Here is an 8,751-nt window from a genome sequence, read left to right on the forward strand (position 1 = left end):
TCTCTCTCATCGATGTTTCTGACTATCTATCCCTCTCCCTTCCTCTCTGTAAAAAATCAATAAAATATATTAAATAAATAAATAAATAAATTTATATATATATATATATATATATATATATATATATATATATTTGGGTACAGTGAACTTTATTGATGGTGCACAACAAAGTAGGGCTCCCTACGCCCCTCCCTTTCTTTAGGGGTCTGGGATGGAAACGGTGGCCGGTAGATTCTGTGTGTCAGGGGACTGATCTGGGGCAAGGACTCCCAAGCAGCAGAGGGCCTCTCTTCCTCTTGCTGGGGCTGGTGGTCCAGGGGGCTTTTACTCCTTGGAGGCCGTGTGGACCATAAGGTCCACCACCCTGTTGCTGTAGCCAAATTCATTGTCATACCAGGAAATGAGCTTGACAAATTGGTCATTGAGGGCAATGCCAGCCCCAGCATCAAAGGTGGAGGAGTGGGTGTCACTGTTAAAGTCGCAGGAGACAACCTGGTCCTCAGTATAGCCCAGGATGCCCTTGAGGGGGCCCTCTGATGCCTGCTTCACCACCTTCTTGATATCATCGTATTTAGCAGCTTTCTCCAGGTCAGATCCACAACTGACACATTGGGGGTGGGGACACGGAAGGACATGCCAGTGAGCTTCCCATTCAGCTCAGGGATGACCTTGCCCACAGCCTTGGCAGCGCCAGTAGAAGCAGGGATGATGTTCTGGGCAGCCCCTCGGCCATCACGCCACAGCTTCCCAGAGGGGCCATCCACGGTCTTCTGGGTGGTGGTGATGGCATGGACTGTGGTCATAAGTCCCTCCACGATGCCAGAGTTGTCATGGATGACCTTGGCCAGGGGGGCCAAGCAGTTGGTGGTGCAGGAGGCATTGCTGACAATCTTGAGGGAGTTGTCATACTTGTCATGGTTCACACCCATCACAAACATGGGGGCATCTGCAGGAGGGGCAGAGATGATGACCCTCTTGGCTCCGCCCTTCAAGTGAGCCCCAGCCTTCTCCATGGTGGTGAAGACACTGGTGGACTCCACAACACACTCAGCACCAGCATCACCCCATTTGATGTTGGCGGGATCTCGCTCCTGGAAGATGGAGATGGACTTTCCATTGATGACAAGCTTCCCGTTCTCAGCCTTGACTGTGCCTTTGAACTTGCCATGAGTAGAATCATACTGGAACATGTAGACCATGTAGTTGAGGTCAATGAAGGGGTCATTGATGGCGACAATATCCACTTTGCCAGAGTTAAAAGCAGCCCTGGTGACCAGGCGCCCAATGCGGCCAAATCCGTTCACTCCGACCTTCACCATCGTGTCTCAGGGTTGTGGCTGCTGGCACAGCGCAGGAGGAAAGGCTGTCTGAAGAGCAGGAGGAGCAGAGAGCCTAAAAAATATATTTTATTGAATTTTTTACAGAGAGGAAGGGAGAGGGATAGAGAGTTAGAAACATAGATGAGAGAGAAACACCGATCAGCTGCCTCCTGTACATCCCCTACTGGGGTTGTGCCTGCAACCACGGTACATGCCCTTGACCAGAATTGAACTTGGGACCCCTCAGTCTGCAGGCCAACGCTCTCTCCACTGAGCCAAACCAGTTAGGGCCAAATTTTTAAATGTGTTTTGTTATCATAATTATATAATTTCTCTCAATTCAATTTAAATTCTTAGAAGCTTTAAACTTTAGCTGGCAAGTTAAATATTTAGTATTTCTTTTTTTTAAAAATATATTTTATTGATATTTTACAGAGAGGAAGGGAGAGGGATAGAGAGCTAGAAACATCGATGAGAGAGAAACATCGATCAGCTGCCTCCTGCACACCTCCCACTGGGGATGTGCCCGCAACCAAGGCACATGCCCTTGACCGGAATCGAACCCGGGACCCTTCAGTCCGCAGGCCGACGCTCTATCCACTGAGCCAAACCGGTTTTGGCAGTATTTCTTAAATTAATAATACTTTTACATTTTCAAGGATATATTTCAAATAAAATACAAGGCATATTCAATTAATTGATTAAATTCTATCCTCTAGATTTTTCATATGAAGCAAATTTAGATTAATATTTTATTATCTTGTTATTTTAAAATACCCAGATGTCCAATAATTCTTATTATTTAATTTAGCAAAGTCATAAGTTACGAAAGGCTTTGGAAAACTATGTTTCTGGCAAAAAGGCAGGGGGAGGGGAATTTTAAAACCGCCACATTTTTCCTTAGAGATAACATGTTGCAGGCAGCTTCTCCGCTTTTACATGGAGAAGAGCGACTGGCTCTCTATCGTTGATATATTATTATTGAAAAGCTTTACCACAAATTTGTTATTATAGTTATTTTTCTTATTTATGTCCTAACACCTTTAAGATTCCAAAGACAATTACTGTCCAAGGAATTTTCTTTTGGTAAATATTGTAACAGAGATAACTTACTTTCAGTGGCTTCAGTGCTAAAGTGTTATTTTATTTTATAAAAACTGGAGTGCCGGAGAGAAACCAAGATGGCAGCATAGGTAAGCACCTAAACTGCTGCCTCGCACAAGATTTTCAAAACTACAACTAAAAGACAGAACAGACATCATCCAGAACCACAGGAAGGCTGGCTGAGTGGAAATTCTACAACTAGAAGGAAAGAGAAAAGCTCACGTAGATTCAGAGGAGCGGCAAAGGGCTGAGGTACGGAGACACGTTTGCAGAGAGGAAGGGCGACTGAGTGCCTGGCTGACTTCCTCTGGCGGGAGGGGGAAGGAAGCCCCCGACTGCACTGAACCCCAGTTCCGACTGCAGTGAACCCCAGTTCTGGGCGAAACCCCGTGGACCCAGGCTCATACAAGGGGAGTCTGGACTGTCAGGTAGAGAGAAAAGCACATGGAGACTTGGAGACTCGGGGGAGCCGCGGCAGGCGAGGGTCTGGAGGTGCACGTGCACGAGTGCTCGCAGAGAAGACTGAATGCGGAGGTTGCCACAGGCTATCCCTAGCGGAAGGGAGTCGGAAGCTCCTGACTGCACTGAACCCCAGTTTCAGGCGAGCCCCTGGGGACCCACGCTCTTACGGGGGAAATCTGGACTGTCAGGCGGAAACTCAGGGGAGCCACAGAAGGCAGAGGTCTGGAGGTGTGCGTGCAAGGGCAGAGCTGATGGGAAGCCAAGACTGTCTGCTTAGCCCTGAGACTCCGCCCCATCCAAGCTGAGCATAGAGGCTTTTTCAATTTTGCAAGTCTGATCCTATAAGGCTGTCTCCAGCACCGAACTTCTCCAGCGTAGACGCAGCTGGTCCTCACAGCCAACTGGCCTGGAGGTCAATTCCTCCCAGTGATACCAACAACAATCAAGACTTAACTACAACAAGGCTGTACACACAGTCCACAAAGGGGTGCACCAAGAGTGTCCACCTCAGGTTAACTGAGGAGGCCGACCCACTGGGCCATATAGGAAACCTAGCACACAAAGCTACCCTACCAACTCAGGAATCAGTGAAAATGTGGATGCAAAGAAACAGATCACGAAAGAAATGGAGGAAAACAAACGACTGGATATAGAATTCAAAACCACGGTTATAAGGCTTTTAAATAATATCCTAGAAAAGGCCAATAAATTTAGTGAGACCCTCGAGGATATGAAAAAGGACCAACTAGAAATTAAACATACACTGACTGAAATAAAAATATTATACAGAGACCCAACAGCAGACTAGAGGAACGCAAGAATCAGGTCAAAGATTTGAAAAACAAAGAAGCAAAAAACATTCAACCAGAAAAGCAAAAAGAAAAAAAGAATCCAAAAAGTTGAAGATAGTGTAAGAAGCCTCTGGGACAACTTCAAGCGTACCAACATCAGAATTATGGGGGTGCCAGAAGAAGGGAGAGAGCAAGATACTGAAAACCTATTTGAAGAAATAATGACCAAAAACTTCCCCCACCTGGGGAAAGAAATAGATTTACAAGTCCAGGAAGCGCACAGAACCCCAAACAAGAGGAATCCAAAGAGGACCACACCAAGACACATCATAATTAAAATGCCAAGGGCAAAATACAAAGAAAGAATATTAAAAGCAGCAAGAGAAAAACATTTACTTACCTACAAGAGAGCACCCATACGATTGTCAGCTGATTTCTCAACAGAAACTATGCAGGCCAGACGGGAGTGGCAAGAAATATTCAAAGTGATGAAAAGCAAGAAGCTACAACCAAGATTACTCTACCCAGCAAAGTTATCATTCAGAATGGAAGGTCAGATAAAGAGCTTAACAGATAAGAAAAAGCTAAAGGAGTTCATCACCACCAAACCAGTATTATATGAAATGCTGAAAGGTATTCTTTGAGAAGAGGAAGAAGAAAAAAGTAAAGATAAAAATTATGAACAACAAATACATATCTATCAACAAGTGAACCTAAAAATCAAGTGAATTGAAAATCTGAGGAACAGAATAAACTGGTGAATATAATAGAATTAGTGGCATAGAAAGGGAGTGGACTGATAATTCTCAGGAGGAAAGGGTATGGGGGGGTGTAGGAAGAGATTGGACAAAAATCGTACACCTATGGATGAGGACACTGGGGGGGATGTAAGGGCAGAGGGTGGTGTGGGAACCGGGTGGAGGGGAGCTCTGCGGGGGGGAGGAGAAACAATTGTAATAATCTGAACAATAAATATTTATTAAATTTAAAAAAATAATAAAAGGGAAAGAAAACCAAAAAACAAATCTTTGCCAGCACTTGTCGTTTGTGGATTAGTTGATGATAGCCATCCTGACAGGTGTGAGTTGATATCTCATTGTCGTTTTGATTGACATCTCTCGGATGATTAATGACTTTGAGCATGTTTTCATATGTGTCTCTGGCTTCTGTATGTCCAGTTTCGAAAAAATGTCTATTTAAGGCCTTTGCCCATTTTTTGATTGGATTTTTTATCTTGTTTTTTTTTTTAATTATTTTTTTTATATTTTATTGATTTTTTACAGAGAGGAAGGGAGAGGGATAGAGAGTTAGAAACATCGATGAGAGAGAAACATCGATCAGCTGCCTCCTGCACACCCCCTACTGGGTATGTGCTCGCAACCAAGGTACGTGCCCTTGACCGGAATCGAACCTGGGACCCTTCAGTCCGCAGGCAGACACTCTATCCACTGAGCCAAACCGGTTTCAGCAGGATTTTTTATCTTGTTTTTGTTAAGATGTATGAGTTCCCTGTCAATTTTGTAGAGAACACTCTTATCAGACATAACATTGGCAAATATGTTCTCCCATGCAGTAGGCTTTCTTGTTGTTTTGTTGATGGTTTCTTTTGCTGTGCAGAAGCTTTTTATTTTGATGTAGTGCCATTTGTTTATTTTTTACTTAGTTTCCACTGCCCTAGGTGCTGTATCAGTAAAGACATTTCTAGGATATATGTCTGATATATTGCTGCCTGTGGATTCTTCTGTGATTTTTATGGTATCCCGTCTTACGTTGAAGTCCTTTATCCATTTTGAGTTTATTTTTGTGTATGGTATAAGTTGGTGGTCTCGTTTCACTTTTTTGCATGTACCTGTCCAATTTTCCCAACATCATTTATTGAAGAGACTGTCTTGACTCCATTGTATACTGTTGCCTCCTTTGTCAAAAATTGAGCATAATGGCTTCGTTCGCTTTCTGGGTTCTCGAGTCTGTTGCATTGTTGTATATGTGTGTTGTTGTGCCAGTACCAGGCATTTTTGTAATATATCTTGGTATCTGGTATCATGATTCCTCCAACTTTGTTCTTCTTTATCATGATTGGTGCTGCTATTCGTCTGTTTTTTTTTTTTATTCCATATGAATTTTTTTTTATTCCATATGAATTTTTGGAGAGTTTATTATAGGTCTCTGAAATATGCCATTGGTATCTTAATGGGAATTGCATTGAATCTATAGATTGCTTTGGGTAGTATGGACATTTTAATGGTAATTATTCCACCAATTCAAGGATACGGGAAATTTTTCTATTTTTTTATGTCTTCTTCTATCTCTTTTTTCAACTTCTGTACTTTTTGGAGTAAGTTAACTTAAAATTTCGAAGGTAGTTAAGTTATTCCTAGATATCTTAATGTTTTTGTTGCAATAGTCGATAGGATTGTTTGTTTGTTTGTTACTCTTTCCGTGAGTCCATTATTGGTGTGTAAAAAAGCCATATATTTCTGGGTGTTAATTTTGTATCCTGCTACATTGCTGAATATATTTATTATATTTAGTAGTTTTTTGATGAAGTCTTTAGAGTTTTCTATGTACAATATCATGTCATCTGTGAATAATGACAATTTTATGTCTTCTTTTCCAGTTTGGATGCCTTTCATTTCTTTTTCTTGTCTGATCGCTATGACTAACATTTCCTGTATTATATCAAAAAGGAGTGGTGAAGGTGGGCTTCCCTGTGTTGTTCCTGTTAGGAAAATCGTTTTAGTTTTTGCCCATTGAGTCTGATGTTGGCTGTAGCTTTGCAATGTAAGGCTTTTATTATGTTGAGGTATGATCCCTGTACTTTGCTGAGAGTTTTAATCAAGAAAGGGTGTTGGATTTTGTCATAGGATTTTTCTGCATCGATTGATATGACTATGTGATTTTTGTCTTTCAGTTTATTTATATGATGTATCCTATTTATTGATTTGCAGATATTGTACCATCCTTTTGTCCCCGGAATAAATCCCACTTGGTCATGGTGTATGATCTTTCTAATGTAATGCTGGATCCCATTTGCCAGAATTATGTTGAGCGTGTTACGATGTGCAGGGGTCACTGAGACTACAGTGGGAGAGCTGCTGTTCAGGAGATACCCCTATGGAGTAGGACTTGCTTCAGTGGGGCATTGTTGCTCAGTGAGTCTGCCTCTTGAGTGTGTCGCTTATGGATGTGAAGAGTTATAAGCTGGTATTGTATGACACTGACCACTGGGTACACTGGCTCTTGGGTCTCCAGGGAGGTGTAAAGTAAACCACTGCCTGGGCCACCCAGCAGGATCTACAGACGGATCTGAAGATTCTCCTCTTTGTATTGGGTTTGGATTGCCCTGATGAGGTTTAGTTGTGAATCAAGGAAGGCTACTGCTAGTGCCAAGTCTTGGGCCTTTTATTGACAGGTTTGGGTCTCCCTGACCCAACTGCAACTTGTTTGACGGATTTTAGCCTGAGCACGGACAGGCCATTCATATACAAAAGCTGCTGCACACAGCTTGGGTGGAGTTGTAAATTGGGTGGGGTGAGGTGTCAGGGAATCACCAGGGCGGAGCAAACAGAAATGGTTGTCAGTCTGACCTGTGACCTGGGATATCGCAGCATAGGTATAATGACCTCTGCGAACATCTCCATCTGGGAGAAAGCTGCCCCCCGAGTTCTGCCCCGATGCCAGTCAGTCCAGTGTCTCCTCATAAGTGTCTTAATCCACCCCTCCCCCCAAGGCTGGCCTGGCCCTGGAGGTCAGAGGGATCTGGACCTTGTAAGTTCAGTTTGTGCTACTGACAATGTAAGAGGAGCAGCTGGGTCCCCTGTAACCTCTCTTTTACTCGGCCCCAGTCTGCACTGGTTTTTACAGCTTGTAATTCTTACTGCCAGTAGGGGCTTCTTTTCCCAGCTCTGGGACCCTGGGCTATGCATCTTATGTGGTATGGGACCCCTTGCTCCACCGGATGATCTTCAGCTGAAGGAGCTAAAGACTCTTACCTTGACGAAGTACCCGTGCTTTTATTCAACACAGTTTGTCCTAAGGCTCGGTGGAGATAATACACTTCAAAGGGTAGGGTATCAAAGGATATTGTCAGATTGGGGAATAGCCTACAGATGTTCAGGTGTTTGGCCATCAGGAGGCAATAAAATGCCCTCAGCTGTCTGGCAGTTAGCAATCCTATTCAGGTTTGGGGGAAGTGCCGTTTAGCCGTTTCAACAGGTAAAGTACGTATGTGGCTCACCCTTGTTGAGCCGCCCAAGCTACACCAACCTTTTGGTAAAAGTCTTGTAATTATTACATGCTGGAATTGGTTCCCGGTAGAAGTCCATGTTTTTGGAAACAGGTCTACTGCCACCATTTTTCTAGCAAGCTCAGATGCTTGTTACTAGTGCTTAGCAATGAAGTATTTTTAATGAAGTTATATAGCATTTGCTTTTGAGATAAAAATCATTGCATTATTTGCCTGCAGTATAGTATTTACAGGTCAGGGTACATTCCCACGTTTCAGGTTCAAACCCAGTGTGCGGTGTGCAAGAGGCAGCTAGTCAGTGATTCTCTCTCTTCATTGGTGCTTCTATCTCTCCCTTTCTTTCTGAAGTTAATAAATATGTATTTTAGAAATCAAGAAACTATTCCTTCAAAATAAAAATAAGCTGATTGTAACTTGTGGCCTTTTTCCACAAGTGTGTAGGGTATTCGCATGCTCCACATCCTAGAGCAACGATCGCCAACTGGTGGTCCACGGACCACTGCTTGTCCATGAGATTCAAAAGGTTGGCGATAGCTATCCTAGATAATATTTTGTTTGCTCAATCATTCTTTTTTTTTAAAAAAATAAATCTTTATTGTTCAGATTATTACAGGTGTTCCTCTTTTTTTCCCCTTAGCTCCCCTCCACCTGATTCCCCACCCCACCCCATGCCCTTACCCCTCGCCACTGTCTTCATCCATAGGTATAAGCTTTTTGTCCAGTCTCTTCCCGCACCCCTCACACCCCCTCCCCCCTGAGAATTGTCAATCCACTCCCTTTCTATGTCCCTCAATCATTCTTTATTTAAAAATTAGTGGCCCAGGGCAGC

General features: G+C 43.2%; 1 pseudogene across 1 annotated transcript; it reads right to left on the bottom strand.

Moving 5' to 3' along the window:
- Positions 1 to 207: 207 nt before the first annotated feature.
- On the bottom strand, positions 208 to 1,386 carry LOC308236101 (glyceraldehyde-3-phosphate dehydrogenase-like; annotated as a pseudogene). Its single transcript has one exon. The product of its transcript is annotated as a glyceraldehyde-3-phosphate dehydrogenase-like (transcript).
- Between the last annotated feature and the right edge of the window lie 7,365 nt (positions 1,387 to 8,751).

The sequence above is a fragment of the Plecotus auritus genome (assembly GCF_963455305.1).
Source record: "Plecotus auritus genome assembly, chromosome: 10".
Classification (NCBI taxonomy): domain Eukaryota; kingdom Metazoa; phylum Chordata; class Mammalia; order Chiroptera; family Vespertilionidae; genus Plecotus; species Plecotus auritus.